This window comes from Girardinichthys multiradiatus, chromosome 19, assembly GCF_021462225.1.
Source record: "Girardinichthys multiradiatus isolate DD_20200921_A chromosome 19, DD_fGirMul_XY1, whole genome shotgun sequence".
Taxonomy (NCBI): Eukaryota; Metazoa; Chordata; class Actinopteri; order Cyprinodontiformes; family Goodeidae; genus Girardinichthys; species Girardinichthys multiradiatus.
In genome coordinates, this window is record NC_061811.1 from 4,182,287 (window position 1) to 4,191,884 (window position 9,598).

Sequence of the window (9,598 nt, forward strand, 5' to 3'; positions counted from 1 at the left end):
GATCCGAGTCAGGCACCCAGATTTCGGCTAGCTGCTCTCTGTTGCTCCCTCTTCTGACGCCCGGTGGTTCACTAGGGACCGTCAATACGTTTCCGAACCAAACAATCGTGGAAAATCTGAGTGCCTGAATCGGATAAACTGTGAGCTAGATGCCGCTAACTCCGCGGAGCTTGAACATCCAACTTCAAACTAACTTCACCGCGGTTTACCGGCGCTGTATCCCCGCTGCTGAACGCCTGTCCATCTGTCTTTGGTGAGTAAATAAATCTCAGCTCAGTAAAAAAAACAGCCTATTTTTAATGTCCACATCTCCTAAATATAAAATATTTGTGCCTAAACATAACCAGGCCATGTCCTTTCTGTACTTGTCTCAGTAAAAGTAATTAGTTGAGTCACACAACTCTGGCTTGCTGCACACCACCTCTATGATCTGGTCCTCCATCTTCACTGACAACCGCTTCTTCTCCGCTTTGGTCCTTCACCCTACGTCACAGCCACATCAAGTCCCTGATTGGTTGACGCGACGCGAATTTAGGAAAAAGTTCCGATTTTTCAACTCGTCCATTGCGTCGCTCCGCTCCCGCTTCGCTTGCCGTGCCCTCCGCGTTCTTCGCACCGCGCCGCACCGCGCCGCTCCGCTCCTGAACGCTCCTCTACATAGGGATAACATGTAAATTGGCCGCTCCTTTCGCAGAAATCGCGTTTGGTGTGAACGCACCTTAACAGTGTGAGCGGTCTATTTATGCTGAAAGCATCCTGCTGCACTTGGCTTATAGTGTTGCTGCTTCTGTCTGCCTGTCTCTGCTTGGTTCTCTTCATCCCCTCCATCATCCCCACAGCCCTCATGGGCTGTGAGATCAAAGACCCCCACCTCACTTCCTGGCATGTGTCAAAATATATTTGGGATGTAGAGATGCGCTAATCACAAATCATGAGCAGCAAGGCCATAGAGTGATAAGTTTGAAGCCTAGACACAATTTATACTAGATTGGATAATAAAGATGTATTTAAAGATTTACACCCGAGGTCTCTGAATAAAATGGAAATAAACACGGAACAGTGGTGAACCTTCCCAGGATTGGAAGGCCTAGCAACGTTTCTCCAAGAGCTCATCAACGACTCATTCAGGAGGTCACACAAGAACCCAGAACAACATCTAAAGCATTGCAGGACTCACTGCCTCAGCTAAGGTCAGAGTTCATGATTCTGCAATAAGAAACTTGTCAAAAAATGCACCCATAAGAGACTTGCAAGGCAACAACCACTGCTGATCCAAAACAACACTGGGGAAATATTCTGGTTAAATCATATTACATCTGGGATAAATGTAACACAGCATTTGAGGAGAAAGAACCTCCCCCACATTGTTAACCACGGTGGTGGTAATTTGATAGTCTGGGCGTCTTTTAAGCTCAAGTTCACTTGGTAATGCTGCAGAACAATGATCTAAAGTGAAAGTCCACCTCTGAATAGTTTGAAAAACATAAAGAAGGTTTAGGAGTGGTCCAGAAAAGTCATTTGTTTTGGAAAACCCTCAAATGTGTCTGAATTGTAAATGACTCGCTGTCGGTTATCACAAATGCTTGATTGCAGTTGTTGCTGCCAAGGGTGGACCAAGGATTTGTTAGATTTAGGGTGTAATTACTTTTTCACATGGGGGTAGGTTGGTTTGGTAAGCTTTTTCCCCTTAAAAAAATGAAATCATCATTTAAAAACTGCTTTTTGTTTTCACTCGGGTTTCCTCATCTCATATTAAAATGTACTGGTGATCTAAAACATGTATATGTGTCTAAAAGCAAAAACAGCAGCCATCTGTAAGGGGGTTACTTATTTACAGCTCTGTAAATGTTCACTGAGTAAAACTCTTTCAACTTCACACCACAAATGTATTTCTTCGTTTCAAAATGCAAGTTTCCATGTAGCTACTTTTTTCTGTTAAGGGTATGGACAGATAGATGCAGAGGTGGTAAAAAATATCAACTAGCCCACTCAAAATATGTCTCATGGCTTCAGTTGGATGCATTCCAGCTCTGGCATAACCAAGGACGACATATTTATGGGAAGAAGAAGTAAGCCTCCCCACTGAAACATGTTGGACTTTTTCTCTTTTAATCTGTTTCGGTTAATTAGGATGGATCGTTTTTTACTTGAACTTATGATGAAAATGTCTGAACTGATTTGCCACAAATCAAACATGGATCCAGAGTTTAATTAGACCGAAGACATGCCCATTGTTTAAATTTGAAATTATGACGTCAACAGATTAGGATGATTTGTTTGTTTCTAATCGTAGCTCTGGAATGTTATTTATGCAATCCATTAATTTACTCACACTCGTAAGAAACTATGTTTTAAACTCAATTGTACAGATGTGGCTTGTGCCGCTGTGTATGTATTCTGTGTGTGTATGAGTCTACTGTCATAACTTTTCCGAGAGACTTATCCCCATGAGTCCAAGCCATGTAAATGATTTCCTGATGTTTGAACCATAACTGCTGTGATTTGACTCGCTGGATCAAGGTTTCATCCTCATAGCTGCCAGGATTGTCCCCAGAGTTCAATACCAACTTCATAAATGATAATAATGCTTAATTGTTGCAAATTTGCAGTGTCTTTCAACGTGATGACGGAGAATAAAATGGGAGTTTATGACAGTTCCTGTGAAAGTAGCGGTTTTCTGTATTTTATCAAACAATCTTCTGGTGGTAAGAATGTTCTAGTTGCCTGACAGGGGTGATTAATAGGTTGTGTCCAACTAAATCTAAATTTTGGCAACTTAAGCTTAATATGATGAGTGCAGCTAATGTCAGGAAGCTGTGGTTTTAGTTTGGAAGCTGTATTTTATTACAACTGTTCATCATTATCATGCTTTTCCTCCCTTTCTTTGTGGTGACTTAGAAATACATACAGCTTCTGCACAATTTGTCCTCTAACGGTCTTCTCTAAATACCTTGAAGGCCCCCACAGCTCAGCAGTACTGTACATAAAATTATGCTCAAGATGACATATTTCTATTTATTGTCATAGAATGATAGACAGCCAGCCAGTCAGCCTAGTCAGAGTTCCACCTAGTCAAAGTCCAAAACAAAATCTGCCGAAATAAAACATCTTCACCTGAAGATGGCTGTGAACAAGTTAGATCTTCACAATCTGATTAATTTGGTGAAATTTTGCAAGATAGAGAGAGGACTCTGTTGCCAAGTCAAGACGTCACATCAGGGGTGTGAACACTTTTTGTTTCACTGTAGCAACATTGAATGTGCCAAGTTTGCTTCTTATAATGTGTGAGATTTTTATTGTCAATATTCTTAAGAATATTTTCAAGACAACAGTTTTCAGCAGCTAGTTTCAGGTGGATCATGGCTGCCTTGAGTACATAGACCTTCAAGTCGCTCTGGGTTGTGATGTTCTTGCCAATTATTTCTTTTGTGTGCCCTCCTCAACCTGGACTTGGAAGCTGGATCTGAGTTAGACCCTGGTGCTGGTAATAATTTTTGAGGCTGTTGGCGCCCATCCCCTGACAGCACAGAGGCCTCGTCTTTGCCTCAACCCCAGCTCTGGTTCCATCTCCATTTAGGAGTGTTACTGGAAATCTGTCCAGTGGGACCTGAATCTGATAATTAACTCAGGTCAGCCTGCCAGAATCTGTACATCTGTTGGAGAACATGGACCGTTGTTATTAAGAACACTTATCCTGTAGTTATTCATCATCTTTTGAAATCTGTGAAAAAAGAATTTCACTGAAGCCCATTTTTATACTCTATGGTTTTAGAACTTAATACCAGTATGGTCCATGTCCGTGGAATCTAAGCAAGGTTTCTAAGAGCTTTAGTAGTTTATGTTTTTAATGACCGATTCACTTTGCAGATTGAGGGAGTAGTGGGAGAATAATATGGAACCTTTTACTCTTTCTTTTGGATATGAGACACCAATGTTTATAAGTGTTTTTTATATTTATTAGGCATTTACATTTAGCACGAGGAAGAAGATTTTCTGATAAAACAGCAGACCCACAACACAGATATGCAGACTTTATATTTTGGATTTGAAAATAGATCCTTTTCAAATCATGTTAGCAAAAGAGAAAAATTCAAGGGAGACCTTGGTGCAGAGGCCAATTCCTGCCGAACTTATAAAAAAAACACTTTTGTATTCTGTGTGGCTGCAAATTCTAGCAGAAGTTTCACAAACTTTCCTCTGGATGTCAGATTCTCCCTTTTTAAAGAAAAACTACACAAAATATCACAATGTTGACTTTGTTGTTCCTTTCAAAAGTTTAATGTCAAAAGTATTTTATTGGGATTTTACACAAAGTAGCATGAAAGAAAACATTTCCATGATTTTCTTTTTAAACATAAAAATCTGAAAAGTGTGGCATGCATTTGTATTTTACCCTCCTGAGCCAATGATGCATAGAAACATCTTTTGGTGCTATTACAACTGCCAGTGCTTTAGCTTTTGATTTTTATTTCCCATAGAGCTTTGCAAAATAGCTTAAGATCATGGACTTTGACTACACTTTGATCTAAAACATAATCATTGTATCTCTGGCTGTTTGTTCAGGGTGGTTGTCCTGCTAGAAGGTGAACCTCCACCCAGTCGTACGTCTTCTGCAGCCCATCCAGGATTGTGCTGGATTTAGCTCCAACTCTGACCAGCTTCCACCACCAAGTTTCATCATAGGGTTGGTATGTAGGGTGATGTGCAATGTTAGTTTTGCTTGTGGGCCAAAGGGTTCTTTTTTGTGTCATCTGAACGCAGCAGCTTCTTCTACATGTTTACCTGGCTTCTACATCTTTCCTCTCCTCTGTAAGGTTCCTCTACAACAGTACAACAGATGACCCCACCTAATCAGGGGATTTCTGCAGCACCTCCTAAGTTACCATGGGCCTCCTGGCTCCTGGCTGAACAATGCTATCATCTCTCATATTCAAATGATTAATTGAACAGTTCTTTTTAATGCATCCAAAGCTTGGGATATTGTTTTAGAACCTAACTATGCTTTAAACTTCTTCACAACCTTCTCCATGACCTGACTGCTGTGTTCCTTGGTCTCACTGATACTGTTTGTTCGGTAATGTTCTCTAACAAACCTCTATGGCTTTTCACAGAGCATGTGCATTTATAGATTAACTTTCACACAGCTTGACCATATTTATAAATTAGGTTACTTCTAAAGGCAGTTGGTTGCACTGGATTCTGTTTAGGGGTATCAATTAAAGGGAGCTGGGTATAAATGCATGCCATACTTTTTTGAATTTAGTCATAAAAATACAAATAATAATATGCTAATATTCATTCCACTTATGTGATACTTTGTATTATTAATTTGTCACATACAATTTGAACAAAACATTACATTTAAGTCTATGGTTGAAATGTGAAACAGTGTAAATGCTGCTGCTGCAAACATACGTTTTGTGAATATGTGTTCAACGTTTGTATGTAGACAATAACCAAAAGAAAACATTTTCAATATTGCAGTAAGAATAATTATCAAGTGGCACATTCAGACCTAAAATACTATACCTTTTTTTCATATGAACAATTCATTGCTGACTCATTTACGCTGTTTTATTGGCTAAACCTACGGCTTCTGAAACTCTCCATGTCCTCAGGAAATCTTAATAACCCCTCAGATTATTTTTCTTTTATAAGAAGTGTTAGAGATGGAGGGTGGTGTAACCCCAGAACCGCATGCGAATGGTGGAATCAAATTCTGTCTGAGCAGCTGCATAACAGCAAACAACTTGCAGTATTCCGGCTTGTTTTCACTTTTCTTCTGGCATGAAACAATCTGTGCATCAACTCTCCTACTGCCTGTTACAATGATGCACATAAATCTCCTTCTTGATGGGCAAAAAAATTCCTGAGAGATTTCTCATAATAGCCATTGTCCCTCCAACACAAACATAAAGGTGTTTGCGTGTGCATTTGTGCACATATGGGGTTAATCCAAAATCTGCTCCACTTGCATGGCGATGCCTCATTACTTGTAATACCTCCCTGTTCGCCCTGAAAACGGGTGCGGTTCTCCTCGCTGGGCCCAGTCATCAAGGTGACCCAACATGCCCCAAGATGGCAGGCAGGCAGACGGGCTGGAGGAGAGGGGGGGTGTCTGTCCTGTCTTTATTGCACACAGGCCACCGTATGCTGGTTGGTGCACTTGGCCCTGGGTATTTCCAGGCTGCTGCATACGTCCCGGTGAGCAAGCAGCTGATCTCATTTTTCAACATGCAGCTGCCCAAACATCAGGCTCAGGTGAAGGTGACCTCCCTTGCCTTTTGGGAGGTCTTCTGAAAGATGTGCAGAATCTACAGTACTCTAACGGTTGCAGATGTATCTGAGGTGAAACCTGCCAATTCTGATTTTGACTATAATTAAAAAATGTCCTTCAGGTTATTTGGTAGAGGTAGCAGTTTTAGGTCAAACAGAGAACAAAGAGAATAAAAACATTATCTCTTTTTGCAGTCACCGGCCACTTTATTAGGTACAGCTTGCTAGTACTGGGTTTGATCACCGTTTGTCTTCAAAACTGCCTCAATTCGTAGTTTTATAGATTCATCTAGGTCTGAATGCACTGCTGAGAGGTTTCTGTTCATGTTGACACGGCAACAATGCTGTTGTTGCAGGTTTTTCAGCTGCACATCCATGATGAGAATCTCCTCTTTCACCACATCCTAAAGGTTCTCTATTGTATTAAGATCTTGTGACTGTGGAGGAAACTGGAGCACAGTGATCTCATTGCTATGTTCAAGAAACCAGTTTGTGATGATTCGAGCTTTTGACATGGAGGATTGTCCTGCTTGTTGGAGAAATCAGGAGACCGTAATCATAAAGAGATAAAAATGGATAGTTAAAATAGGTAGATTTTGGGGTTTCAAAAATGCTCAGACCAAGGAGTCCAAAGTATGTCAAGAAAATATTCTAGCACGATGGCTGAACTGTTAGTACAAGGCAGGATGGATCCATGTACACCAAATTCTGACCCTACCATCTGATAGCTGCCTAAAGAGGACATATTGTGCAAAATCCCCCTTTTTAGCCCTTAAATATATTTTATTGGAGTACTTAGAGTCTGGAGGAGTGCAGAAAAATTTAATTTATTCTCTCCAGGTGCTGCATCATATTTGACATGCTGGGTCATATTTTTCAGTTTGTTCAGTTTGCTTTATTATCTATTATGTTTTTTGATCTGTTACATCACAGTACTTGCTGTGGAACAGCCATATAAGGTCATGGATTTCCAGTTGATCATATTCACATATCCGCCATTTTTATTTTTCGCTGTGATTTTATAGTCCAAGCTCAAATATGCTGAAGCTACAAGTGGAAGTGTAAATGTTCGGTTGTTGGGTCTACTGAGCCATACAATTTATTGTCTGGTTAAATTTTATTTCTCATGGAAATTTACCCGGTGGGGAAATTCCTCTTTGTCTGAGCGAGCGGTGCCTTCCGCAACCTCCGCCAGTATGAAGGATTTGCTGAAAGAACTCATATTAAGGGGTCAGTTCCTACTGTTTATGGAAAAAACAGACACAGCAAAGCGGTAAGCTGCAAATAACGCTAAAATGACAACAAACCTTATTTTAGACATGAATTTATTGTGGCCATTGTGTTGATGGCAGTAGCATCATGCCTGCTGCTTTTAGCTCCTTGAGAACAGAACTGTACTGTGTGTTTTGAATATTATTATTACCAGTTTTGTATTGTTTTTGCGGTTTCTGTCTTGTTTCTGCACTACTATATAATTGTTATCAGACTACGTTGTTCCCAGATAATTGACTTTTTTGCTATTTGTGTTAACTAGCAACAAAAGAGGTGTACCTAATAAAGTGTCCAGGAAAGGATGCATCAAAGCATATGTCATTAACTTTTATCTGATTTTTATTAGAAAGATGGGCTAATCTTTGGCAAGCTGATTTGGGAATCACTACTCTGAGTTACTGTTTTCTTTGAAAAGTTTTAGCAAAAAACACCAATCAGATGTTATAAATGCACACACCCCACCATTTTATGGCTGCCTTCATCCATCTTCAATCTCCTGTCATTTTTGCACTCCATATATTTTTCTTCCCTTTTCTCTCTCTCCTGCCCTCCCCGTCTCTTCCTGTCACCCCCTCCCTCTTTCCCTTCTAACACAGGACAGATTGGGAAGCCGTGATGGCGGCACAGAAGTTGAGGGAGAAGCTATTTATCCCAGACGGATCAGGAGGTGTGTGACGGAGGTGTGGACGGTTGCTGCAGGTCAGTGACGTTGGCAGGCGCCAGGCAGGCCGGCCCACATGGCTCGGGGACTGTGGGACTACAGACAGATGGCACCTGGTGGGTGACAAACAATTAACAAACCAACAAGAATAGCTGGATCGGCACTATACCCACAAGCGCAGGAGATAGCAAGAGAGCGGGTGCATCTGTGCTCTGAACACTTCTACTCTTTACTTTTCCTCTCCCCAAGACTTGTTTTGTATAACAGTTGCAATTTAACCATGTGTCTTTCTCACAAAAACACTCGTGTCGTTGTGTTGCTGTAGAACGGTCTAAATAAAGCAGTGCTGAGCATATGCAACCAGCATATGTTTCTGTTTATTTTAGTGCAGTTTTCAGAGAAGTGGCTGTTAATTTAAATGCACATGACTGTGAAACAACACATCGGGAATCCAGTAAAATGCATCAAAAAGTTTAAAGCAGTCAAAGTTACTCTTTGCAGTACATTAACTTGGCATTGTCAGAATCCGTGTGAATGTTCTGTGTAAAGTTCCTACTGGAAGTGATTTAGGATGTTTACTGAAAGTAAGCATGATGGCCAAAGTCATTAGACTCCCTGCATCCAAATGCAATTGTTATTTTGTACTATAATGGTTATTGTAATGGTCAAAAAGAACAAGATGTGGAATCCTCTACCAAATTTTTAAAGGTCTCAGACGAATATTATGGCACAAAAGTATAAAGTTTTTGAATTCTTGAGTTTTTATTATATTATGTCATGTTAAAACCCCAAACTGTAGTTTGTTTTTAAGTGGGAATTTGAGTGAGAGACCAACACAAAGTGCTGTATTAATAGGAAATATGACGAAAAATGATACATGGCTTTCAAAAGTTTCACTAAATTAAAATACAAAAAGTGTAGCATACATCTGTATTCAGAGTTCCTTTATGGCACCCCCTAAATAAAATCCAGTGCACACTCGTGATTTTAGGATTCACCTAACGAGTAACATCTCAGGGCGAGAGATGGTTGTGAAGACATTTCTGTAAACCTAACAAGATATGGCTGGTCGGACAATAGAGCATTAATCACAGAAGCAGCCAAGAGGTCCATGGTTTGCTGGAGGAAGTGCAGAGGTCCACAGGTCAGGTGGAAGAGTCAGTTGACAGGACAACACCATGTACTCTACATATCTGACCTTTTAGGAAGAATAGGGAGGAACAAATCATTGTTAAAAGAAAGCTGCCACGAGGCATGTAGCAGACACAGCAAACAAGTTGAAGAAGGTGCTCTTGTCAAATGACACCAATACTAAACTTTGCAAGCTAATGCAAAATGACATGTTTGATGGAAAACTAAACTGCACATCACCCTAAACACACCATCATT

At 40.4% G+C, this 9,598-nt stretch overlaps 1 long non-coding RNA gene across 1 annotated transcript; it reads left to right on the forward strand.

Moving 5' to 3' along the window:
* The first annotated feature begins 223 nt into the window (after positions 1-223).
* LOC124855434 lies at positions 224-8,569 on the forward strand. The gene is made up of 3 exons (XR_007035085.1): positions 224-253; positions 4,564-4,688; positions 8,145-8,569. It is a non-coding gene; the product is annotated as an uncharacterized LOC124855434 (long non-coding RNA).
* The last annotated feature ends 1,029 nt before the right edge of the window (positions 8,570-9,598 follow it).